The following is a 25786-nucleotide window of genomic DNA, read 5'->3' as shown; positions in this document are numbered from 1 at the left end:
TAAGTACAGACGTTTAAAATGCTCCACTCATGCCGACGATGCAGCATGAAGAAGCGCAACCTAACTTTTGACAGACAAAAGCCAGGCGCCGCTACGAGCAATATGAAATCATACTGACAAGCACACGGCGTTTCGCGCTGACACAAAAGTAATCTCGACAGACGCTGTTCTCTGCATAAAGCTGAAAGAGCGTTTCTGTTGACACGTAACAAGTTCGTTTCTTTCTACCATGATATCACCGTGACCAAATCTGTCTTTAAACACCTTGCTCAGTCTCTGACGAGACTGTCAAAAATTGCTTTCGCCGATTGTATTGCAAACCGGCGGAAGCGGGGTATTGGGAAAAGTTTTCAACTAGCAATAATCACGCCTCGGCTAACCCTCACAGGCTACGATACTGCCACTGCGCAAAGCTGACGGTTGCCAGGCAACCGCGGGGATCCTATGGAAATCGTTATCGATCGTGTCATGGCATGTCGTTGCGGTAACGCTTCATATTTGTCGTCTTCTTCTTCTTCTAGCTTGAGGTTTTGAAGAATTTCATGACAGACAAGGGCTCCGTTGGGAACAAAGGGCGTTGTGAGAAAACCGTTGCTTATTTTCAGCAGCAGAAATACAACCCTTTAAATACAAGATGACAGAACAATGACGAAGGGCGTGCCGGGAGGAACTCATGCACTACAGAGGAAAGGGGGCGGGCACGTACAGTTCACATTCAAGCCACAAGTACTCTTCTCGGATGTTACACAAACAAATCCTAACGTCTTGAAAGCATTTCAGCATGTTTGTGTCCCACTTCCCGTGGCTGCAGGACGACTGACACGAACGGACAAACACAATCTGTGGCGTTTAGCGTGACATAGTCTTGCAGGCATCGTGCTGTCTCACTGCAATACTATACCGCTGGAGGAAACAGTCCATCTGGCCATGAAACTCATTTGAACGTCTAGCTACAGCAACTAACAATATCATGATTTATTCAGGATGTGTGGAATCAGCACGTCCCGGAGACAGCTTCCGAAATCGTGAGCATTCTCTGGTGGTGTCCTGCAGGGCGCCTGTGGGCGTGCGTTGGTGGTATAGTGGTGAGCATAGCTGCCTTCCAAGCAGTTGACCTGGGTTCGATTCCCGGCCAACGCAGTGGCGATTGGTTTTAAATGCTGTCATGAGCCTTGGATTGTGACTAGCAAAGCGAAGCCTTTTGAAAGAGCTAAAGCACTGCAAAACGGAATTGAAGGAGAATCTTACAGGGGATTCTGAGCGGTGTCTGCATACACGCAGTCCGATACGGGTGCTGAAAGCTTGAGCTACTCTCAACGTCATGCTGCCTTTCCCCGGAGTAAATCTGTTACATTGAAAGAATGCTTCTGGCAGGTTCAAAAAGGGACCCTTGTTAATTGGAGAAATCAATGATTTCGAATGAATTCTGTATGCGTTAAAAGACAGCTATACACAGAAAACATGCAGGACACTGCTCATGATGTCTCAGTGCGTTTTTCAAAGCCATCTGACAAAGCCCGCCCACTGAAAACTGCAGCACATCGTGTAAAGACGTTCAACTTTGTAACTACTGCACGCACAGGAAGCAGAATAAATTCCTCTTTTCAAACTGTCAAAGGTTTGCTTTGCGAACGCTGCAGGACATCGCACAATATCTTTTGAACGGGGACAAACCATTTCTTATGGGGCGCAGTAAGTACAGACGTTTAAAAAGCTCCACTCATGCCGACGATGCAGCATGAAGAAGCGCAACCTAACTTTTGACAGACAAAAGCCGGGCGCCGCTACGAGCAATATGAAATCAAACTGACAGCACACGGCGTTTCGCGCTGACTCAAAAGTGATCTCGACAGACGCTGTTCTCTGCATAACGCTGAAAGAGCTAAAGAGCGTTTCTGTTGACACGTAACAAGCTCGTTTCTTTCTACCATGATGTCACCATGACCAAATCTGTCTTTAAACACCTTGCTCAGTCTCTGACGAGACTGTCAAAAATTGCTTTCGCCGATTGTATTGCAAACCGGCGGAAGCGGGGTATTGGGAAAAGTTTTCAACTAGCAATAATCGCGCCTCGGCTAAACCTCACAGGCTACGATACTGCCACTGCGCAAAGCTGACGGTTGCCAGGCAACCGCGGGGATCCTATGGAAATCGTTATCGATCGTCTCATGGCATGTCGTTGCGGTAACGCTTCATATTTGTCGTCTTCTTCTTCTTCTAGCTTGAGGTTTTGAAGAATTTCATGACAGACAAGGGCTCCGTTGGGAACAAAGGGCGTTGTGAGAAAACCGTTGCTTATTTTCAGCAGCAGAAATACAACCCTTTAAATACAAGATGACAGAACAATGACGAAGGGCGTGCCGGGAGGAACTCATGCACTACAGAGGAAAGGGGGCGGGCACGTACAGTTCACATTCAAGCCACAAGTACTCTTCTCGGATGTTACACAAACAAATCCTAACGTCTTGAAAGCATTGCAGCATGTTTGTGTCCCACTTCCCGTGGCTGCAGGACGACTGACACGAACGGACAAACACAATCTGTGGCGTTTAGCGTGACATAGTCTTGCAGGCATCGTGCTGTCTCACTGCAATACTATACCGCTGGAGGAAACGGTCCATCTGGCCATGAAACTCATTTGAACGTCTAGCTACAGCAACTAACAATATCATGATTTATTCAGGATGTGTGGAATCGGCACGTCCCGGAGACAGCTTCCGAAATCGTGAGCATTCTCTGGTGGTGTCCTGCAGGGCGCCTGTGGGCGTGCGTTGGTGGTATAGTGGTGAGCATAGCTGCCTTCCAAGCAGTTGACCTGGGTTCGATTCCCGGCCAACGCAGTGGCGATTGGTTTTAAATGCTGTCATGAGCCTTGGATTGTGACTAGCAAAGCGAAGCCTTTTGAAAGAGCTAAAGCACTGCAAAACGGAATTGAAGGAGAATCTTACAGGGGATTCTGAGCGGTGTCTGCATACACGCAGTCCGATACGGGTGCTGAAAGCTTGAGCTACTCTCAATGTCATGCTGCCTTTCCCCGGAGTAAATCTGTTACATTGAAAGAATGCTTCTGTCAGGTTCAAAAAGGGACCCTTGTTAATTGGAGAAATCAATGATTTCGAATGAATTCTGTATGCGTTAAAAGACAGCTATACACAGAAAACATGCAGGACACTGCTCATGATGTCTCAGTGCGTTTTTCAAAGCCATCTGACAAAGCCCGCCCACTGAAAACTGCAGCACATCGTGTAAAGACGTTCATCTTTGTAACTACTGCACGCACAGGAAGCAGAATAAATTCCTCTTTTCAAACTGTCAAAGGTTTGCTTTGCGAACACTGCAGGACATCGCACAATATCTTTTGAACGGGGACAAACCATTTCTTATGGGGCGCAGTAAGTACAGACGTTTAAAAAGCTCCACTCATGCCGACGATGCAGCATGAAGAAGCGCAACCTAACTTTTGACAGACAAAAGCCGGGCGCCGCTACGAGCAATATAAAATCAAACTGACAGCACACGGCGTTTCGCGCTGACTCAAAAGTGATCTCGACAGACGCTGTTCTCTGCATAACGCTGAAAGAGCTAAAGAGCGTTTCTGTTGACACGTAACAAGCTCGTTTCTTTCTACCATGATGTCACCATGACCAAATCTGTCTTTAAACACCTTGCTCAGTCTCTGACGAGACTGTCAAAAATTGCTTTCGCCGATTGTATTGCAAACCGGCGGAAGCGGGGTATTGGGAAAAGTTTTCAACTAGCAATAATCGCGCCTCGGCTAAACCTCACAGGCTACGATACTGCCACTGCGCAAAGCTGACGGTTGCCAGGCAACCGCGGGGATCCTATGGAAATCGTTATCGATCGTCTCATGGCATGTCGTTGCGGTAACGCTTCATATTTGTCGTCTTCTTCTTCTTCTAGCTTGAGGTTTTGAAGAATTTCATGACAGACAAGGGCTCCGTTGGGAACAAAGGGCGTTGTGAGAAAACCGTTGCTTATTTTCAGCAGCAGAAATACAACCCTTTAAATACAAGATGACAGAACAATGACGAAGGGCGTGCCGGGAGGAACTCATGCACTACAGAGGAAAGGGGGCGGGCACGTACAGTTCACATTCAAGCCACAAGTACTCTTCTCGGATGTTACACAAACAAATCCTAACGTCTTGAAAGCATTTCAGCATGTTTGTGTCCCACTTCCCGTGGCTGCAGGACGACTGACACGAACGGACAAACACAATCTGTGGCGTTTAGCGTGACATAGTCTTGCAGGCATCGTGCTGTCTCACTGCAATACTATACCGCTGGAGGAAACAGTCCATCTGGCCATGAAACTCATTTGAACGTCTAGCTACAGCAACTAACAATATCATGATTTATTCAGGATGTGTGGAATCAGCACGTCCCGGAGACAGCTTCCGAAATCGTGAGCATTCTCTGGTGGTGTCCTGCAGGGCGCCTGTGGGCGTGCGTTGGTGGTATAGTGGTGAGCATAGCTGCCTTCCAAGCAGTTGACCTGGGTTCGATTCCCGGCCAACGCAGTGGCGATTGGTTTTAAATGCTGTCATGAGCCTTGGATTGTGACTAGCAAAGCGAAGCCTTTTGAAAGAGCTAAAGCACTGCAAAACGGAATTGAAGGAGAATCTTACAGGGGATTCTGAGCGGTGTCTGCATACACGCAGTCCGATACGGGTGCTGAAAGCTTGAGCTACTCTCAACGTCATGCTGCCTTTCCCCGGAGTAAATCTGTTACATTGAAAGAATGCTTCTGGCAGGTTCAAAAAGGGACCCTTGTTAATTGGAGAAATCAATGATTTCGAATGAATTCTGTATGCGTTAAAAGACAGCTATACACAGAAAACATGCAGGACACTGCTCATGATGTCTCAGTGCGTTTTTCAAAGCCATCTGACAAAGCCCGCCCACTGAAAACTGCAGCACATCGTGTAAAGACGTTCAACTTTGTAACTACTGCACGCACAGGAAGCAGAATAAATTCCTCTTTTCAAACTGTCAAAGGTTTGCTTTGCGAACGCTGCAGGACATCGCACAATATCTTTTGAACGGGGACAAACCATTTCTTATGGGGCGCAGTAAGTACAGACGTTTAAAAAGCTCCACTCATGCCGACGATGCAGCATGAAGAAGCGCAACCTAACTTTTGACAGACAAAAGCCGGGCGCCGCTACGAGCAATATGAAATCAAACTGACAGCACACGGCGTTTCGCGCTGACTCAAAAGTGATCTCGACAGACGCTGTTCTCTGCATAACGCTGAAAGAGCTAAAGAGCGTTTCTGTTGACACGTAACAAGCTCGTTTCTTTCTACCATGATGTCACCATGACCAAATCTGTCTTTAAACACCTTGCTCAGTCTCTGACGAGACTGTCAAAAATTGCTTTCGCCGATTGTATTGCAAACCGGCGGAAGCGGGGTATTGGGAAAAGTTTTCAACTAGCAATAATCGCGCCTCGGCTAAACCTCACAGGCTACGATACTGCCACTGCGCAAAGCTGACGGTTGCCAGGCAACCGCGGGGATCCTATGGAAATCGTTATCGATCGTCTCATGGCATGTCGTTGCGGTAACGCTTCATATTTGTCGTCTTCTTCTTCTTCTAGCTTGAGGTTTTGAAGAATTTCATGACAGACAAGGGCTCCGTTGGGAACAAAGGGCGTTGTGAGAAAACCGTTGCTTATTTTCAGCAGCAGAAATACAACCCTTTAAATACAAGATGACAGAACAATGACGAAGGGCGTGCCGGGAGGAACTCATGCACTACAGAGGAAAGGGGGCGGGCACGTACAGTTCACATTCAAGCCACAAGTACTCTTCTCGGATGTTACACAAACAAATCCTAACGTCTTGAAAGCATTGCAGCATGTTTGTGTCCCACTTCCCGTGGCTGCAGGACGACTGACACGAACGGACAAACACAATCTGTGGCGTTTAGCGTGACATAGTCTTGCAGGCATCGTGCTGTCTCACTGCAATACTATACCGCTGGAGGAAACGGTCCATCTGGCCATGAAACTCATTTGAACGTCTAGCTACAGCAACTAACAATATCATGATTTATTCAGGATGTGTGGAATCGGCACGTCCCGGAGACAGCTTCCGAAATCGTGAGCATTCTCTGGTGGTGTCCTGCAGGGCGCCTGTGGGCGTGCGTTGGTGGTATAGTGGTGAGCATAGCTGCCTTCCAAGCAGTTGACCTGGGTTCGATTCCCGGCCAACGCAGTGGCGATTGGTTTTAAATGCTGTCATGAGCCTTGGATTGTGACTAGCAAAGCGAAGCCTTTTGAAAGAGCTAAAGCACTGCAAAACGGAATTGAAGGAGAATCTTACAGGGGATTCTGAGCGGTGTCTGCATACACCCAGTCCGATACGGGTGCTGAAAGCTTGAGCTACTCTCAATGTCATGCTGCCTTTCCCCGGAGTAAATCTGTTACATTGAAAGAATGCTTCTGTCAGGTTCAAAAAGGGACCCTTGTTAATTGGAGAAATCAATGATTTCGAATGAATTCTGTATGCGTTAAAAGACAGCTATACACAGAAAACATGCAGGACACTGCTCATGATGTCTCAGTGCGTTTTTCAAAGCCATCTGACAAAGCCCGCCCACTGAAAACTGCAGCACATCGTGTAAAGACGTTCATCTTTGTAACTACTGCACGCACAGGAAGCAGAATAAATTCCTCTTTTCAAACTGTCAAAGGTTTGCTTTGCGAACACTGCAGGACATCGCACAATATCTTTTGAACGGGGACAAACCATTTCTTATGGGGCGCAGTAAGTACAGACGTTTAAAAAGCTCCACTCATGCCGACGATGCAGCATGAAGAAGCGCAACCTAACTTTTGACAGACAAAAGCCGGGCGCCGCTACGAGCAATATGAAATCAAACTGACAGCACACGGCGTTTCGCGCTGACTCAAAAGTGATCTCGACAGACGCTGTTCTCTGCATAACGCTGAAAGAGCTAAAGAGCGTTTCTGTTGACACGTAACAAGCTCGTTTCTTTCTACCATGATGTCACCATGACCAAATCTGTCTTTAAACACCTTGCTCAGTCTCTGACGAGACTGTCAAAAATTGCTTTCGCCGATTGTATTGCAAACCGGCGGAAGCGGGGTATTGGGAAAAGTTTTCAACTAGCAATAATCGCGCCTCGGCTAAACCTCACAGGCTACGATACTGCCACTGCGCAAAGCTGACGGTTGCCAGGCAACCGCGGGGATCCTATGGAAATCGTTATCGATCGTCTCATGGCATGTCGTTGCGGTAACGCTTCATATTTGTCGTCTTCTTCTTCTTCTAGCTTGAGGTTTTGAAGAATTTCATGACAGACAAGGGCTCCGTTGGGAACAAAGGGCGTTGTGAGAAAACCGTTGCTTATTTTCAGCAGCAGAAATACAACCCTTTAAATACAAGATGACAGAACAATGACGAAGGGCGTGCCGGGAGGAACTCATGCACTACAGAGGAAAGGGGGCGGGCACGTACAGTTCACATTCAAGCCACAAGTACTCTTCTCGGATGTTACACAAACAAATCCTAACGTCTTGAAAGCATTTCAGCATGTTTGTGTCCCACTTCCCGTGGCTGCAGGACGACTGACACGAACGGACAAACACAATCTGTGGCGTTTAGCGTGACATAGTCTTGCAGGCATCGTGCTGTCTCACTGCAATACTATACCGCTGGAGGAAACAGTCCATCTGGCCATGAAACTCATTTGAACGTCTAGCTACAGCAACTAACAATATCATGATTTATTCAGGATGTGTGGAATCGGCACGTCCCGGAGACAGCTTCCGAAATCGTGAGCATTCTCTGGTGGTGTCCTGCAGAACGCCTGTGGGCGTGCGTTGGTGGTATAGTGGTGAGCATAGCTGCCTTCCAAGCAGTTGACCTCTGTTCGATTCCCGGCCAACGCAGTTGCGATTGGTTTTAAATGCTGTCATGAGCCTTGGATTGTGACTAGCAAAGCGAAGCCTTTTGAAAGAGCTAAAGCACTGCAAAACGGAATTGAAGGAGAATCTTACAGGGGATTCTGAGCGGTGTCTGCATACACGCAGTCCGATACGGGTGCTGAAAGCTTGAGCTACTCTCAATGTCATGCTGCCTTTCCCCGGAGTAAATCTGTTACATTGAAAGAATGCTTCTGGCAGGTTCAAAAAGGGACCTAATTGGAGAAATCAATGATTTCGAATGAATTCTGTATGCGTTAAAAGACAGCTATACACAGAAAACATGCAGGACACTGCTCATGATGTCTCAGTGCGTTTTTCAAAGCCATCTGACAAAGCCCGCCCACTGAAAACTGCAGCACATCGTGTAAAGACGTTCAACTTTGTAACTACTGCACGCACAGGAAGCAGAATAAATTCCTCTTTTCAAACTGTCAAAGGTTTGCTTTGCGAACGCTGCAGGACATCGCACAATATCTTTTGAACGGGGACAAACCATTTCTTATGGGGCGCAGTAAGTACAGACGTTTAAAAAGCTCCACTCATGCCGACGATGCAGCATGAAGAAGCGCAACCTAACTTTTGACAGACAAAAGCCGGGCGCCGCTACGAGCAATATGAAATCAAACTGACAGCACACGGCGTTTGGCGCTGACTCAAAAGTGATCTCGACAGACGCTGTTCTCTGCATAACGCTGAAAGAGCTAAAGAGCGTTTCTGTTGAGACGTAACAAGCTCGTTTCTTTCTACCATGATGTCACCATGACCAAATCTGTCTTTAAACACCTTGCTCAGTCTCTGACGAGACTGTCAAAAATTGCTTTCGCCGATTGTATTGCAAACCGGCGGAAGCGGGGTATTGGGAAAAGTTTTCAACTAGCAATAATCGCGCCTCGGCTAAACCTCACAGGCTACGATACTGCCACTGCACAAAGCTGACGGTTGCCAGGCAACCGCGGGGATCCTATGGAAATCGTTATCGATCGTCTCATGGCATGTCGTTGCGGTAACGCTTCATATTTGTCGTCTTCTTCTTCTTCTAGCTTGAGGTTTTGAAGAATTTCATGACAGACAAGGGCTCCGTTGGGAACAAAGGGCGTTGTGAGAAAACCGTTGCTTATTTTCAGCAGCAGAAATACAACCCTTTAAATACACGATGACAGAACAATGACGAAGGGCGTGCCGGGAGGTCGTTGCGGTAACGCTTCATATTTGTCGTCTTCTTCTTCTTCTAGCTTGAGGTTTTGAAGAATTTCATGACAGACAAGGGCTCCGTTGGGAACAAAGGGCGTTGTGAGAAAACCGTTGCTTATTTTCAGCAGCAGAAATACAACCCTTTAAATACAAGATGACAGAACAATGACGAAGGGCGTGCCGGGAGGAACTCATGCACTACAGAGGAAAGGGGGCGGGCACGTACAGTTCACATTCAAGCCACAAGTACTCTTCTCGGATGTTACACAAACAAATCCTAACGTCTTGAAAGCATTTCAGCATGTTTGTGTCCCACTTCCCGTGGCTGCAGGACGACTGACACGAACGGACAAACACAATCTGTGGCGTTTAGCGTGACATAGTCTTGCAGGCATCGTGCTGTCTCACTGCAATACTATACCGCTGGAGGAAACAGTCCATCTGGCCATGAAACTCATTTGAACGTCTAGCTACAGCAACTAACAATATCATGATTTATTCAGGATGTGTGGAATCAGCACGTCCCGGAGACAGCTTCCGAAATCGTGAGCATTCTCTGGTGGTGTCCTGCAGGGCGCCTGTGGGCGTGCGTTGGTGGTATAGTGGTGAGCATAGCTGCCTTCCAAGCAGTTGACCTGGGTTCGATTCCCGGCCAACGCAGTGGCGATTGGTTTTAAATGCTGTCATGAGCCTTGGATTGTGACTAGCAAAGCGAAGCCTTTTGAAAGAGCTAAAGCACTGCAAAACGGAATTGAAGGAGAATCTTACAGGGGATTCTGAGCGGTGTCTGCATACACGCAGTCCGATACGGGTGCTGAAAGCTTGAGCTACTCTCAATGTCATGCTGCCTTTCCCCGGAGTAAATCTGTTACATTGAAAGAATGCTTCTGGCAGGTTCAAAAAGGGACCCTTGTTAATTGGAGAAATCAATGATTTCGAATGAATTCTGTATGCGTTAAAAGACAGCTATACACAGAAAACATGCAGGACACTGCTCATGATGTCTCAGTGCGTTTTTCAAAGCCATCTGACAAAGCCCGCCCACTGAAAACTGCAGCACATCGTGTAAAGACGTTCAACTTTGTAACTACTGCACGCACAGGAAGCAGAATAAATTCCTCTTTTCAAACTGTCAAAGGTTTGCTTTGCGAACGCTGCAGGACATCGCACAATATTTTTTGAACGGGGACAAACCATTTCTTATGGGGCGCAGTAAGTACAGACGTTTAAAAAGCTCCACTCATGCCGACGATGCAGCATGAAGAAGCGCAACCTAACTTTTGACAGACAAAAGCCGGGCGCCGCTACGAGCAATATGAAATCAAACTGACAGCACACGGCGTTTGGCGCTGACTCAAAAGTGATCTCGACAGACGCTGTTCTCTGCATAACGCTGAAAGAGCTAAAGAGCGTTTCTGTTGAGACGTAACAAGCTCGTTTCTTTCTACCATGATGTCACCATGACCAAATCTGTCTTTAAACACCTTGCTCAGTCTCTGACGAGACTGTCAAAAATTGCTTTCGCCGATTGTATTGCAAACCGGCGGAAGCGGGGTATTGGGAAAAGTTTTCAACTAGCAATAATCGCGCCTCGGCTAAACCTCACAGGCTACGATACTGCCACTGCGCAAAGCTGACGGTTGCCAGGCAACCGCGGGGATTCTATGGAAATCGTTATCGATCGTCTCATGGCATGTCGTTGCGGTAACGCTTCATATTTGTCGTCTTCTTCTTCTTCTAGCTTGAGGTTTTGAAGAATTTCATGACAGACAAGGGCTCCGTTGGGAACAAAGGGCGTTGTGAGAAAACCGTTGCTTATTTTCAGCAGCAGAAATACAACCCTTTAAATACAAGATGACAGAACAATGACGAAGGGCGTGCCGGGAGGAACTCATGCACTACAGAGGAAAGGGGGCGGGCACGTACAGTTCACATTCAAGCCACAAGTACTCTTCTCGGATGTTACACAAACAAATCCTAACGTCTTGAAAGCATTGCAGCATGTTTGTGTCCCACTTCCCGTGGCTGCAGGACGACTGACACGAACGGACAAACACAATCTGTGGCGTTTAGCGTGACATAGTCTTGCAGGCATCGTGCTGTCTCACTGCAATACTATACCGCTGGAGGAAACAGTCCATCTGGCCATGAAACTCATTTAAATGTCTAGCTACAGCAACTAACTATATCATGATTTATTCAGGATGTGTGGAATCAGCACGTCCCGGAGACAGCTTCCGAAATCGTGAGCATTCTCTGGTGGTGTCCTGCAGGGCGCCTGTGGGCGTGCGTTGGTGGTATAGTGGTGAGCATAGCTGCCTTCCAAGCAGTTGACCTGGGTTCGGTTCCCGGCCAACGCAGTGGCGATTGGTTTTAAATGCTGTCATGAGCCTTGGATTGTGACTAGCAAAGCGAAGCCTTTTGAAAGAGCTAAAGCACTGCAAAACGGAATTGAAGGAGAATCTTACAGGGGATTCTGAGCGGTGTCTGCATACACGCAGTCCGATACGGGTGCTGAAAGCTTGAGCTACTCTCAATGTCATGCTGCCTTTCCCCAGAGTAAATCTGTTACATTGAAAGAATGCTTCTGGCAGGTTCAAAAAGGGACCCTTGTTAATTGGAGAAATCAATGATTTCGAATGAATTCTGTATGCGTTAAAAGACAGCTATACACAGAAAACATGCAGGTCACTGCTCATGATGTTTCCCGAGCCGAAACACAGTGCGTTTTTCCAAGCCATCTGACAAAGATTGCCCACTGAAAACTGCAGCAGTTGGACATGAAAAGTGCCCGATAAATGCCATTTCTCATCATTTCTCTTGGCATCAGTTCTGCTATCAAATGGGACGGAGGCAACGGGCTCAGAGAGCAGGTTAAGTGCACACCGAACGCAGATGTGTCCAAGTGTCTGTAAAAGCGCGGTGCTCCGCTGGCGCTGTTCCCTAGTGGCTTAAAGTGCCTGCCTAGTAAGCAGGCGATCCTGGGTCTGAATACCAGCGGTGCCTCTCTCCGTGTCTTGTTGTGCCGAATGTCTCATTTCAGACAAACATGTACAGCTTTGTTCAGTTTAATGCAAGAATTCATTTCCTTTCTGGAATAACTTGTTTTTGAAGAAATCCATACAGCTTGTGAAAGATGAAATCCATTTCTTGGTTGTCAGTGGAAAAAGATTGCCGGCTGCAAGAAGCGCAAGTGATTGTTTTCTTTGACCAGAAACCTGCAAATGTAGGGAGCACAAGTGGCCGTCAGTCTCTGTGGCGCAATCGGTTAGCGTGTTTGGCTGTTAACCGAAAGGTTGGGGGTTCAAGCCCACCCAGGGACGCATGTCTCCATTTTTCCAATGTAAACATCATCACCGCTAAAGAAGATGGCGCAGAAGGCTCCACAGTCAAAACGTTGTGCTTCTTTTCTTCTCTTTTCAGCATGGAGTAAACCTTTGCTTGATCCTTTGCAGCCTACGCATGCTGACACAGCTGCCTTTCTCTTAACGCGCCTCAATCATTATTCACCAAAACCATCAGCAGAATGTGTCGCCTTTGTGGTGATGTCACTCCTCTGCTTCACAAATGTCCTTAGTGACGGACCATTTCTTTCTGCCATTTTTCCGGAGCGGTTATTGATTGCTCCATCATTTCCCTCATACTTTCCAACCCTTGATTGAAAAAAAAAACAGAAACAGGCTGACAGGACGACAATCAAATTGCAAAAACTCATCAAAGCACTCGATAGAGTATTTGAATCCACAAGTAGCTATGAGCAACTTTGTCCTGGCTTGCATGAAAGTCGGAAAATGTCAAAAAGAAAAAGATGGTGGCTTTTTCATACCTGTTCTTTCATTTTTAGTTCGTTGGCTCTTCTGTCCATTGTCCTCCTGCCTGGCTCTTGACCTGTGACTGTCTGAACGCACACATTAGACTTTCGGGCGGGGGATTTGTCCTGAGCCTCTGTGAAAGACCCACCCACCCCCATAAATAACTGCTCTAGAAACACATGAATGCAAAACTAAACCACAGCTTAAAGAGGAGCTCCAACTCAGTGCCATACTAATGTAAACGAAGTAATACTAAGACATGTTCTTATGGATTTGTCTTACCTTGAGATATGTAATTGGATTTCAGGATTAACTTCCTCATTCAATGTAGTGGTGATTCTTTGCCTGGTCAGTACCTGGGTGGGAGACCTCCAGCGAACAATTAAGCTTGCTGCTGGAAGTGGTGTTAAGAGACTCTTAGGATCTTCCAGAGGTCTCTGTCCAATAGCACTAGTTGCCTTAGAGCTGGCTCAAACATTGCTCAAGAGTCTACCTTTCACAGATGCGCAAAGATGAATGATGGGGGTGCACGCTTCAAGGAGCCTTCCAACTGTAGGGACCGATTAGAGACGATCCGTAGCATGTGTTCGTTTCCATATACGCCCCGTGTCTCAACGGTAGGACAGAGTCAAATACTGCCTCGACACGTAACAGCGTTATATTAAACCGCAGGACTTGAGGGCTGTTTTGTTTGAATGTTCAAGGCATTGGTAAGAGCGTAGGTCAAGGGCCATTGGTGCATCTCCTGTAACTGGAGTAAAAATGCTATTCAAAGTGCAGTGACTAAAATCGTCATCCACATGTCTCCGTTGTTGATTGCTTTCTGTCTAAGAACGTTCTGTTTTCATGTCCGAACGGGGAGACTTTATCATTCCAACTTGAAGCCACCCTTAAGTCCTCTGAGGTGTGTGTGTGTGTGTGTGTGTGTGTGTGTGTGCACGTATGGCGTAAAAGGTTTCTTAAACGGAGAGCGAACTTGAATAAAGTTGCCTCCGCTGCCGCCGCCGCCTCGCACTCCCTGTTCGATTGTAGCAAGAAGGCAGCGGCCGCGGCGCTCGCTGTAGTCGTGGCCGAGTGGTTAAGGTGACGGACTTGAAATCCGTTGGGGTCTCCCCGCGCAGGTTCAAATCCTGCCGACTACGGCGTCCTTTGCATTTGGTTGCGTGCATGCGTGTAAAAGGACCAGCGCCGTTTCGTTTTCGCTGGGACCTTTAACACTCTAAATCGCCTGGACCCGCAGCCTGTGAAATCGATTCTTCAGCACCCACAAAGGACGCTTTGCCGCTGGACACAGATACCGATGCTTTTCTGCAACGAGCTTTCCAGCTGAATTTTCTCGGCAGCTCCGTACTGAACCTGTTCTCCATTGCAACATAGCGGAGGCTCGTCACGTCTATAGCAAGGCTGTGTAGGACCGCATACGCCACAGTGACTTGTACACAGACCACATGAAAGGCAAGCAAAATACACTTTTAAAATTCCAAAGACTCACAAGGTCAGAGGAACAGCGATGACCTGAACAGATCTGTTACAGAAGTCTAGGCTGACCTTTTTAGAGCTGTAATTGCATTTTTGTTTAATAGAAGATCAAATCTACTCGCATGTACCAGCACCTTACAGTTTATTGATGTTAATTCTGTTTAAGTAATAAGATTGCTAACGATGTTGGACTTTAGCCGGTGTTTTTTAGACCAAATTGCTTACACTTCTGTAAGGAATACACAGTACGTGCCTTTGTCAGTCATTGCTCACCATACCTGTAACTTTCTTATCTAACTCACTTCCTCAAATGGTGAAGGTCCACAAACATAAATGAAAAAAAAACCCTTGTTGTAGATGAGGTGCACAAAAAAGAAGCCCCTGATAGTGTATAACACATTTGTACTATTGCAGAGACACATGTAACATATATATATACTGTATATATATATGAAACAGAAATAGAAACAGAAACAGGAATCGCTTACTCACCTGGAGAATCTCTGTAGGAATATCTAGCATTTATCAATGGAAATAAAAGCTGCTTTAATACAGTGCATGTTTAAACTCAAACCCTCAGCTGCTGTTCTTGTTTGTTTTGGGACAAATTGCAACTGAGCATCGCATGAGCCGTTACGTACCCTTATCTGTTAGGGAATTTCAAGGGAGGAGTTAGGTCAGAATGGGTAGGCTGCAAAACAACAAGTAAAGATTTATTTCAAGATGAAACGTTGTGGCGGTTTTCTTATCTTTTCAGCATGGACTAAACTTTTACGTGTTCCTTATATGCTATATGTGTATATATTAGCACCAATGTCGTTCTTAAAAACTAACATGAAATTGTCAGGGACATTCAGCTATATACAAAGACGAGACAGACAAAGTAATAATTCTGTATTAACGTGGCCTACATATTGACGCAATGATCGAACTAACTGACATGTTCTGATTCAGATCCCCTGCAGTTCATGCCAATTAGAACAATAGCAATGCTGAGTCCTCCCCACCCTACCGAGCACAAATTCAGCTGCTCTCCAGTTCTGTTCTGCATGTTTTTTCATTGCAATTGAGCTCGGAGCTGGAGATGATCTCCATACAGTTCTGTGTTCACTAGCCCGCACTTGCGTGCTAATTTACGGGTTGTGGCAAATGCTTTTCTATAGTTCATATACATGACGGCAACCTGTTACCGAGGAACCTGAGAGGTTTAAAAGCCTCACGAGCCAGGCAGGACGCGAACCTACAATCTTCTGATCCGAAGTCAGACGCGTTATCCATTACGCCACTGGCCCATAGGACATGCGCTTGCACTCCACCACAGAGAGCTCTACACTGCTACTAGTAGTACACTTCCCCATCTAAATTTTCACAGCAAGAAACTTGTGTTTCCTACTATTTTTATCAGGTTTAAAATATCATCTCCTTAAAACAGAAAAAGTGTTGATGTGTCGTGCTGAAATTCCGATTGATTTTGAATTCAAAGAAAAAAGGTTTTCTTCCAAAACACCATGAAATTGTCACATCTTGCAGACAATAGGTGTATTCCATGTTGAAAAGAGAAGACAGAAAACCATGGAGCCTTTTACAGGTGTGAGGCTTCTTCAGGTGTGAGAAGATCTCACAGTCGAAACGCTGTGTTTCCGTTCTTCTCTTTTCAGCATGCAATAAACCTATTGCTTGTTCCTTTGCAGCCGAGGCATGCTGACGTAGCTACCCAGCTGAACATCTTGCAGACTCTACAGTACTTCTCTCCTGTAGAAGTAAAGCAGGGCTTGCTGGGTGAGCTTTTGCTCCGGTAAATTAGGTCACGTGTCATGTTAAATCACTTCTTCTAAACACAACATTTGCTGGTGCTAGCTTTCCCCATTAAAAAAAGAGACATTTCCCTTACAGTACATGACATATCGTTTTTATTCTATCAATAAGTATAGAAATTAAACAAAAGAAAAAATGGTGTCGCCAAAGAATGGGAGGTGTCAAGGGCATTGAGCTCCTTGGACATGAAAAGTGCCCGATAAATGCCATTTCTCATCATTTCTCTTGGCGTCAGTTCTGCTATTAAATGGGACGGAGGCAACGGGCTCAGAGAGCAGGTTAAGTGCACACCGAACGCAGATGTGTCCAAGTGTCTGTAAAAGCGCGGTGCTCCGCTGGCGCTATTCCCTAGTGGCTTAAAGTGCCCGCCTAGTAAGCAGGCGATCCTGGGTCTGAATACCAGCGGTGCCTCTCTCCGTGTTTTGTTGTGCCGAATGTATCATTTCAGACAAACATGTACAGCTTGGTTCAGTTTAATGCAAGAATTCATTTCCTTTCTGGAATAACTTGTTTTTGAAGAAATCCATACAGCTTGTGAAAGATGAAATCCATTTCTTGGTTGTCAGTGGAAAAAGATTGCCGGCTGCAAGAAGCGCAAGTGATTGTTTTCTTTGACCATAAACCGGCTGTTAACCGAAAGGTTGGTGGTTCAAGCCCACCCAGGGACGCATGTCTCAGTTTTTCCAATGCAAACATCATCACAGCTAAAGAAGATGGCGCAGAAGGCTCCACAGTCGAAACTTTGTGCTTCTTTTCTTCTCTTTTCAGCATGGAGTAAACCTTTGCTTGATCCTTTGCAGCCTAAGCATGCTGACGCAGCTACCTTTCTCTTAACGCGCCTCAATCATTATTCACCAAAACCATCAGCAGAATGTGTCTCCTTTGTGGTGATGTCACTCCTCTGCTTCACAAATGTCCTTAGTGACGGACCATTTCTTTCTGCCATTTTTCCGGAGCGGTTATTGATTGCTCCATCATTTCCCTCATACTTTCCATCCCTAGATTGAAAAAAAAAACAGAAACAGGCTGACAGGACGACAATCAAATTGCAAAAACTCATCAAAGCACTCGATAGAGTATTTGAATCCACAAGTAGCTACGAGCAACTTTGTCCTGGCTTGCATGAAAGTCGGAAAATGTCAAAAAGAAAAAGATGGTGGCTTTTTCATACCTGTTCTTTCATTTTTAGTTCGTTGGCTCTTCTGTCCATTGTCCTCCTGCCTGGCTCTTGACCTGTGACTGTCTGAACGCACACAGTAAAATTTCATGTGGGGTATTTGTCCTGAGCCTCTGTGAAAGACCCACCCACCCCTATAAATAACTGCTCTAGAAACACATGAATGCAAAACTAAACCACAGCTTAAAGAGGAGCTTGTCATGACCACCAGGCAGTTAAGACCAACTCTTAAGCGATCTAATCAGCACCAGCAGTGGGTGATTATTAACAAACGCCGCCGCACGAGTTAACCCACCTGCACACACTCCACCGTGCGGTACGCAGTGCTATTTTTACCATCTTTACCTGCTTCCCGCTGCTTGGTATTGAGTCTACTCTTTGAGAGCTCTACCTGGCGTTTTTCCATTACCTCGTTTATTCTGGATATTGGACTCCCCTTCTGCCTTTTCGACTTTGGACCTCGCCTCTCACCTCGGACTGTTTGCCACCAGTGTTCTCCCTGGATTACGACTTACCTTACGCCTCTTGACCACGAAACAAAGCAAAGCAGAGCAAAACAAAACGAACAGACGAAAACCCTCACGTCCCGCACTTGCATACTGTATAACGCCGTTACGTGCCCAAGCGGTATTGTATGTCATCCTAGCACTGCACCCCGGGTCGTACGGTATATGGGAACGAGCACACGCCACGAATCGTCTCGAATCACTCCCTACAGCTGTAAGGTGCCTTGAAGCATGCACCCCCAACATTCTTCTTTGCGCATCTGTGAAAGGTAAACTCTTGAGCAAACTCTGAACCAGCTCTAAGGAAACTAATCCGATTAGACGTTACTTTGACTCATCCTTTAAGGGACCCTTGTTAATTGGAGAAATCAATGATTTCGAATGAATTCTGTATGCGTTAAAAGACAGCTATACACAGAAAACATGCAGGACACTGCTCATGATGTTTCCCGAGCCGAAACACAGTGCGTTTTTCCAAGCCATTTGACAAAGCCCGCCCACTGAAAACTGCAGAAGATCGTGTAAAGGCGTTCAACTTTGTAACTACTGCACGCACAGGAAGCAGAATAAATTCCTCTTTTGAAACTGTCAAAGGTTTGCTGCAGGACATCGCACAATCTCTTTTGAACGGGGACAAACGATTTCTTATGGGGCGCAGTAAGTACAGACGTTTATAAAGCTCCACTCATGCCGACGATGCAGCATGAAGAAGCGCAACCTAACGTTTGACAGACAAAAGCCGGGCGCCGCTACGAGCAATATGAAATCAAACTGACAGCACACGGCGTTTCGCGCTGACTCAAAAGTGATCCCGACAGACGCTGTTCTCTGCATAACGCTGAAAGAGCTAAAGAGCGTTTCTGTTGAAACGTAACAAGCTCGTTTCTTTCTATCATGATGTCACCATGACAAAATCTGTCTTTAAACACCTTGCTCAGTCTCTGACGAGACTGTCAAAAATTGCTTTCGCCGATTGTATTGCAAACCGGCGGAAGGGGGGTATTGGGAAAAGTTTTCAACTAGTAATAATCGCGCCTCGGCTAAACCTCACAGGCTACGATACTGCCACTGCGCAAAGCTGACGGTTGCCAGGCAACCGCGGGGATCCTATGGAAATCGTTATCAATCGTCTCATGGCATGTCGTTGCTGTAACGCTTCATATTTGTCGTCTTCTTCTTCTAGCTTGAGGTTTTGAAGAATTTCATGACAGACAAGGGCTCCGTCGGAAACAAAGGGCGTTGTGAGAAAACCGTTGCTTATTTTCAGCAGCAGAAATACAACCCTTTAAATACAAGATGACAGAACAATGACGAAGGGCATGCCGGGAGGAACTCATGCACTACAGAGGAAAGGGGGCGGGCACGTACAGTTCACATTCAAGCCACAAGTACTCTTCTCGGATGTTGCATAAACAAATCCTAACGTCCTGAAAGCATTGCAGCATGTTTGTGTCCCACTTCCCGTGGTTGCAGGACGACTGACACGAACGGACAAACACAATCTGTGGCGTTTAGCGTGACATAGTCTTGCAGGCATCGTGCTGTCTCACTGCAATACTATACCACTGGAGGAACAGCCCGGGTTCGATGAGCCTTGGAATGTGACTAGGAAAGTGAAGCCTTTTGAAAGAGGTAAAACACTGCTCAAAGGAACTGAGGGAGAATCTTACAGGGGATTCTGAGCGGTGTCTAAATAAATAAATTCTTCAGCGTCCGCGGATGGCATTTTGCAGCTGGAAACAGATGTCGACGCTTTTTGAACAGAGCACCAAAAAAGCGTCTTTTTTGACGGTACAGGTATTGAGCATTGGTGGTTCAGTGGAAGAATTCCTGCCTGCCAAGTAGGAGGCTCGGGTTTGATTCCTGGCCAATGCAGTGGCTTTTGCATGCTCACCACTATACCACCAACACACGCCCACAGGATCCCAGCAGGACACCACCAGAGAATGCTCACGATTTCGGAAGCTGTCTCCGGGACGTGCTGATTCCACACATCCTGAATAAATCATGATATTGTTAGTTGCTGTAGCTAGACGTTCAAATGAGTTTCATGGCCAGATGGACTGTTTCCTCCAGCGGTATAGTATTGCAGTGAGACAGCACGATGCCTGCAAGACTATGTCACGCTAAACGCCACAGATTGTGTTTGTCCAAATTTGAACTTTCACAAAAGCATGCTAGCAGACAAATGCGCCTCAGAGGACTTAAGGCTGGCTTCAAGTTGGAATGATAAAGTCTCCCCGTCCGGTTAGGAAAAGGGAACTTTGTTAGACAGAAAGAAGGAAGTAACAATAACGGAGAATTGTGTGCAAGGATTTTAGAAGCTGCGCAGCCCTGCAGTTTCAATAGCCCTTTTATTCGTGTTAGATGCTGGAATTGCCTTTTTTTGACGCTCTTACGAATGCGATGTCAACGAAAACAGAACAAAGCACAAAAAAACCCTCAAGTCCTGCAGTTGGATAGAATGCCGTTACACGTCCAAGCCGTATTTGACTTCATCCTACCATTGCAACATGGGGCGTATATGGAAACGAACACACGCTACGACTTGTCTCTAATAAGTCCCTACAGTTGTAAGGCGCCTGGAAGCATGCACCCCCATCATTAATCTTTGCGCATCTGTGCAAGGTAAACTCTGGAGCAGTCTTTGAAACGGCTCAAAGGAAACACGTGATTGATTCCATGTGCATCTGGGGTTCATTTCTTATTTACATTTAATTCAAGGGAAAGGCTTGGGTCAGTTTCAGATGGCCTCCAACAGCGAGATTCAAGCGCCCCACCTTCAGCCCAATCTGCGCCACCAGAACGCCAACGGCTCCTCTGCTCTCCGGGGTGCGGTTGTGACCCCGTAACCTAAAGTGTTGGTGGCAGACAAATGGAGACTAACAGGTGACGTCCTAGGACATGACTACATTGTGACACTCGGTGGGGATGGTGACCATTGCTTGGAAAAGAGTGCGAGGCCCCTTTAGAAAAACATTTTGTTAACAGGCATTCTGCCTCAGCCTAAACACCTATAGCTTGAAAAGCGCATGCTATTAGACAGGCACCTCTGCAAGACCTTAAGAGTCTCTTAAACTAGTGATAGTAAGGTGTTCCCAATGGGCGATGATCGGCTTTCAAATCATCTCTCCTTGGAAGCGCCGAGATGCAGCTGTTTAAGGCTTAGAAGCAGCTGACTGTTTCACTACCTAGCTGATCACTGTCAGTCAGGGAGCTCAGAGGTGAAAAGCCTGTCTGAGAGACAATTCGCCGTCGATGAGTTCAATATGTTCCGTACCAGCTCGGCGCACCTGAGATCATCTTGGTAGCCGTGTAGCTCAGATGAGTGAGAGCGTGTGTGTGTGTACCACCGTGATTGGATGCCGGTCCTTCTCAGGTCACAGTAAACCTTCTGCTGCCTAACTTTCCTAATTTTGGGGATCCCTTTCAAAAAGCAAAGGAAAAAAAAAACTGGCTCTTCATCAGCGTGATCGACCCCACCCAGTGTGCCCCAGTGGCCTAATGGATAAGGCACTGGCCTCCTAAGCCAGGGATTGTGGGTTCGAGTCCCATCTGGGGTGCTCCTGTCCCCTTTTGAGAGTACAAATGTCCTTGCAATTTGCGGAGCTGCAACCCCACCTTACTCAGTGAGCGTCTGTGCTTTTCTCTCACATACAGTTGGGAGAAAAACTTTTGTAAACAGCCCTTCGGAATGATGTGGATTTCTGCATGAATGGCTCCTAACATGTGATCTTATCTTTATCTAAGTCATAATAATCAATAAAGAGAGTCGAGACGATTCGTGGCGTGTGCTCGTTCCCATATACCGTACGCCCCGGGGTACAGTGCTAGGATGACGTACAATACCGCTTGGGCACGTAACGGCGTTATATGCAGGGTTTTTGTTTGTTCGTTTTGTTTTGCTCTGCTTTGCTTTGTTTTGCTTTCCATCGCGTTGGTAAGAGCGTAAATAAAAAGGCGATTCCTGCGTCTACCACTAATGTAAGAGCTATTTCAAGTGCAACGTGGTGCGGCTTTTCAAATGCTTGTGGGCATTTCTCTGTTGTTGATTCTTTTTTTGTGTATAACAAAGTGGCATTTTCATGTCCGGACTGGGAGACTTTATCATTCCGACATGAAGCCACCCTTAAGTCCTCTGAGGCGTGTCTGTCTGCAAGGCTTGTATTTTGGAAATGTTTTTTTGAAACGGAGAACGACTTTGAAATAGGCTCCCGCCGGCGCCTCGAGATCCAGGTAAGATTGTAGCAAGAACGCAGCGGGGGTGGGGCTTGCTGTAGTCGTGGCCGAGTGGTTAAGGTGATGGACTAGAAATCCATTGGGGTCTCCCCACGCAGGTTCGAATCCTGCCGACTACGTTGTCCGCCTCCAGTTGGTGTGTTTCGGTGCAAGCGAAGAAGCGCGCCTTTTTGCTGTTCCTGGTGGTTTTAAAACGCCCAATCGCTTGTACCCGCTGCCTTGGAAATAAGTTCTTCAGCGTCCGCGAATGGCATTTTGCAGCTGGAAGCAGATGTCAACGCGTTTTGCACAGAGCACCAAAAAAGCGTCTTTTTTGAAGGCCCAAGCACTGAGCATTGGTGGTTCAGTAGTAAAATTCTTGCCTGCCACGCGGGAGGCTTGGGTTCGATTCCCGGCCAATTTAGTGGCTTTTGCAGCGAGCGGCTCCATCACTTGCATCCCCTTGCAACTCGCAACTGAAAACCCACTGAAGCTAAGCAGGTGTGAGCCAGGTCAGTACCCGGATGAGGGTGAGCTACAGGGAAAAACAAAGCTTCCAGCTGGAAGCGGTGTTAATGGTGCCGGCGGGGGGGGCGCTCACCCTGAGGTCTGTGCAGGTCCCAATGCCCCAGTATAGTGACGGAGATGCTGTGTTGTAAAAGGGCGCTGTCTTTTGGATGAGATGTAAAACCGAGGTCACAGCGCTCTGTGGTCATTCAAAATGACCACCAAAACCTTTGACAAAAGATCTTGGTAATTGATGGTCTTCAATAATGCTTCTCCTTTAGGTACATTTTAAATCAGCTGAAAAATGCTGTGAAATGGGGGGGCACTTCAGGCCAGTGTAGGATTTGGGTTACAAGAACTATGAAACTGCACGAGAAAGCCCGTACACTGAATTACACGGCTTTCTATTCAAAGGAGGACAAAAGAAATTCCCTGAGTTCGATTTTTTGCAGCACAGAGAGGAGCACTGTCGTGAGGCTGGTTAGCTCAGTTGGTTATAGCGTGGTGCTAATAACGCCAAGGTCACGGGTTCGAGCCCTGTACGGGACAGGTCCTTTTCTCCTCTCTTACCAAAGCTGTTAGGTTCCGTTCCGTGGTGAGAGGGGTTGTCATGCAACGCTGCCACATAGTGCCGACAGACAAGAGTGTTGCGGGAGAAGAGAAAAGTGTTTGAAGATTTAAAGAGTGTCTAAGGTGGAGCTAAAATCAAGTGTCACAAATGCAAGTGGTTGGATTTCCAATGTTTAATATGGTAAAAATAAGCGGAAGTTATCTGCCGGTCCGGCACAGTCTGCCATGCTTTTGTCATATACTGTAAAGTGGTGTCGAACTGGGTGTCGAACTGGAGCCTCACCATTTGCATATGTGAGGCTCCAGTTATACATCGAGTGTCACATTAAATGACAAAAATGAAGAGAGTTAAAGCAGCTGGAGAGGTATTCTTACAACTTTTGAGCTGAAACAGTTTTGGAAAATGTTTCCTTCACACTGCACTGTACAACATAGGCAGCCAAGAGTCTCCAAAACAAAACAGAATTGACAGATAGGAGAAAATTCCCACTCGTCCTGAATTTCCCAAAATCCAGCACTGAGCGTAAACAAAGTGTCTAAGTAGCGTGGGAATGCTAACCCTAACCCTAGCTGGAGTTTGAGCAATCCAGCACTGAGCGTAAAAAGATGAGTCAAAGTAACGTCTAATCGGATTAGTTTCCTTAGAGCTGGTTCAGAGTTTGCTCAAGAGTTTACCTTTCACAGATGCGCAAAGAAGAATGTTGGGGGTGCACGCTTCAAGGCGCCTTACAGCTGTAGGGAGTGATTCGAGACGATTCGTGGCGTGTGCTCGTTCCCATATACCGTACACCCCGGGGTGCAGTGCGTAACGGCGTTATATGCAGGGTTTTCGTTTGTTCGTTTTGTTTTGCTCTGCTTTGCTTTGTTTTGCTTTCCATCGCGTTGGTAAGAGCGTAAATAAAAAGGCGATTCCTGCGTCTACCACTAATGTAAGAGCTATTTCATGTGCGACGTGGTGTGGCTTTTCAAATGCTTGTGGGCATTTCTCTGTTGTTGATTCTTTTTTTGTGTGTAACAAAGTGGCATTTTCATGTCCGGACGGGGAGACTTTATCATTCCGACATGAAGCCACCCTTAAGTCCTCTGAGGCGTGTCTGTCTGCAAGGCTTGTACAGATGCAGCCATTAAAAAGGGGTGGGGTATTTCGCGGCATACCCCGGTGGGCGTGTAGCGGTAACACGCGGTTTCACACGGTTAATCGCGTCATTTGACGTCATGCCGGAAACTATCCGGTGTCACCTTGTAAAACCGCCAGGGGGAGCTTAACCTCTCATGTACAGCATTTGAGCTTTTAATTTTGAACTGTGTATTACAGCATGTAATCATCAGTCATTAAAATGTTGGTATATTTTATGAAAGCAAGATTGCTAAGTTGGACAAAAGTACACAACCTACCTTTATCAGAAATATTTATTCATCAAAGCCTTTACCGAAGATATTACTAATAGTATTAATAATGAATGACTTTGGACAAGCTGTATTCTCAAAGTATAGTTTCTTTAGCACATTTGTACAGGCACTTGGAATCTGTCCAAGCCATACTTTGTCAGGCATTTTGTTTTACTTCAACGGGCATAAAAACTCCCTTGCTTTTAACAGGGCGTTTCATAATTTCTAACCACGAAAATTATTTAAAATGCGACACTTCTCATTCAACTAGAGCTCAAAATATCACAAGGATCCTCAAGAGCACAGCAAAGACTGTATTAAAAGATACTTGTATGAGATACATGAGAATCCAGGCTTTTTTATCAACGCTTTCTTTTCCGTATACCAGATTTTATGGAACCACTTCAGAAGGGTGTCAGCCAGTCAGATTCCAGGAATCGGTACTTTAAAGGAAAAATACACACTGGTATTCCATTTCTCCCTAACGATTTTAAGCATCGAAGTATTTAACTAGCATGTGAAATAGCATGTGAAAAAGTGGTAGTTTTAAGCTTTTCTGCTAATATAATATGGAATCGCGTATCTAAAGAATTTAATAATGAAATGATTATATTCGTGTACTGTGACAGGGCTGTGTAGGGCTGTTTCGCCTCTCTCTTCATTTGATTTCCCTTGTAGCCTACTGGTCTACGTGCCCGATTATCAACTCACGGATTGTGTGTTCAAATCCAGCTGGTGCTGGACTTTTCTTTTAACAAACATTTCTTCGAAAAAATAGAATAGCAATATTATGGACAATCAATTGACTTTTATATTTCAAAATATCACAACATGATCGATTCTAAGTCATTTTTGATGACAATGAATAGTCACCTTCTTCCTTTCTGACAACGGTCCCTGCTTCTGCTTCCTGCTTCTATTGTGTGTGTGTGTAATAGAGTAAATGTTTATAGAGAAATGGAGGCTGGACAGTATGCGTTACAATATAAACATTTATATTGATTTAAATCGTGTTTTGATTTAAATCGCAAACGCGTGTTTAATTATATGTTTTTTTTAATCATAATCAGGCTAATGCAACATAAATTGATACAGTATCTTTGTCTTCTAAGTATCTTAATAAACTTTCAGCATAGCTTTCTACCC

At 46.0% G+C, this 25786-nt stretch overlaps 18 non-coding genes across 18 annotated transcripts; 9 read left to right on the top strand and 9 right to left on the bottom strand.

The window, feature by feature from the left end:
- Positions 1-273: 273 nt before the first annotated feature.
- LOC138231982 (U4 spliceosomal RNA) lies at positions 274-415 on the bottom strand. The gene has a single exon (XR_011186940.1). It is a non-coding gene; the product is annotated as a U4 spliceosomal RNA (small nuclear RNA).
- Positions 416-1068: 653 nt separating this feature from the next.
- trnag-ucc (transfer RNA glycine (anticodon UCC)) lies at positions 1069-1140 on the top strand. The gene has a single exon. It is a non-coding gene; the product is annotated as a tRNA-Gly (tRNA).
- Positions 1141-1973: 833 nt separating this feature from the next.
- Positions 1974-2115, bottom strand: LOC138231941 (U4 spliceosomal RNA). Its single transcript, XR_011186898.1, has one exon. It is a non-coding gene; the product is annotated as a U4 spliceosomal RNA (small nuclear RNA).
- Positions 2116-2768: 653 nt separating this feature from the next.
- Positions 2769-2840, top strand: trnag-ucc (transfer RNA glycine (anticodon UCC)). The gene has a single exon. It is a non-coding gene; the product is annotated as a tRNA-Gly (tRNA).
- Positions 2841-3673: 833 nt separating this feature from the next.
- Positions 3674-3815, bottom strand: LOC138231940 (U4 spliceosomal RNA). Its single transcript, XR_011186897.1, has one exon. It is a non-coding gene; the product is annotated as a U4 spliceosomal RNA (small nuclear RNA).
- A 653-nt stretch (positions 3816-4468) lies between these two features.
- On the top strand, positions 4469-4540 carry trnag-ucc (transfer RNA glycine (anticodon UCC)). The gene has a single exon. It is a non-coding gene; the product is annotated as a tRNA-Gly (tRNA).
- Positions 4541-5373: 833 nt separating this feature from the next.
- LOC138231939 (U4 spliceosomal RNA) lies at positions 5374-5515 on the bottom strand. The gene has a single exon (XR_011186896.1). It is a non-coding gene; the product is annotated as a U4 spliceosomal RNA (small nuclear RNA).
- A 653-nt stretch (positions 5516-6168) lies between these two features.
- trnag-ucc (transfer RNA glycine (anticodon UCC)) lies at positions 6169-6240 on the top strand. Its single transcript has one exon. It is a non-coding gene; the product is annotated as a tRNA-Gly (tRNA).
- An 833-nt stretch (positions 6241-7073) lies between these two features.
- Positions 7074-7215, bottom strand: LOC138231938 (U4 spliceosomal RNA). Its single transcript, XR_011186895.1, has one exon. It is a non-coding gene; the product is annotated as a U4 spliceosomal RNA (small nuclear RNA).
- Positions 7216-8768: 1553 nt separating this feature from the next.
- Positions 8769-8910, bottom strand: LOC138231965 (U4 spliceosomal RNA). Its single transcript, XR_011186923.1, has one exon. It is a non-coding gene; the product is annotated as a U4 spliceosomal RNA (small nuclear RNA).
- Positions 8911-9755: 845 nt separating this feature from the next.
- On the top strand, positions 9756-9827 carry trnag-ucc (transfer RNA glycine (anticodon UCC)). The gene has a single exon. It is a non-coding gene; the product is annotated as a tRNA-Gly (tRNA).
- Positions 9828-10660: 833 nt separating this feature from the next.
- LOC138231937 (U4 spliceosomal RNA) lies at positions 10661-10802 on the bottom strand. The gene has a single exon (XR_011186894.1). It is a non-coding gene; the product is annotated as a U4 spliceosomal RNA (small nuclear RNA).
- Positions 10803-11455: 653 nt separating this feature from the next.
- trnag-ucc (transfer RNA glycine (anticodon UCC)) lies at positions 11456-11527 on the top strand. Its single transcript has one exon. It is a non-coding gene; the product is annotated as a tRNA-Gly (tRNA).
- A 2512-nt stretch (positions 11528-14039) lies between these two features.
- On the top strand, positions 14040-14121 carry trnas-uga (transfer RNA serine (anticodon UGA)). Its single transcript has one exon. It is a non-coding gene; the product is annotated as a tRNA-Ser (tRNA).
- A 1556-nt stretch (positions 14122-15677) lies between these two features.
- trnar-ucg (transfer RNA arginine (anticodon UCG)) lies at positions 15678-15750 on the bottom strand. The gene has a single exon. It is a non-coding gene; the product is annotated as a tRNA-Arg (tRNA).
- A 3144-nt stretch (positions 15751-18894) lies between these two features.
- Positions 18895-19036, bottom strand: LOC138232001 (U4 spliceosomal RNA). The gene has a single exon (XR_011186959.1). It is a non-coding gene; the product is annotated as a U4 spliceosomal RNA (small nuclear RNA).
- Positions 19037-21446: 2410 nt separating this feature from the next.
- Positions 21447-21519, top strand: trnar-ccu (transfer RNA arginine (anticodon CCU)). Its single transcript has one exon. It is a non-coding gene; the product is annotated as a tRNA-Arg (tRNA).
- A 713-nt stretch (positions 21520-22232) lies between these two features.
- Positions 22233-22314, top strand: trnas-aga (transfer RNA serine (anticodon AGA)). Its single transcript has one exon. It is a non-coding gene; the product is annotated as a tRNA-Ser (tRNA).
- Positions 22315-25786: the final 3472 nt, after the last annotated feature.

Source organism: Lepisosteus oculatus, unplaced genomic scaffold (assembly GCF_040954835.1).
Source record: "Lepisosteus oculatus isolate fLepOcu1 unplaced genomic scaffold, fLepOcu1.hap2 HAP2_SCAFFOLD_62, whole genome shotgun sequence".
Lineage (NCBI taxonomy): Eukaryota > Metazoa > Chordata > Actinopteri > Semionotiformes > Lepisosteidae > Lepisosteus > Lepisosteus oculatus.
This window is presented reverse-complemented; position numbering and strand designations above follow the sequence as displayed.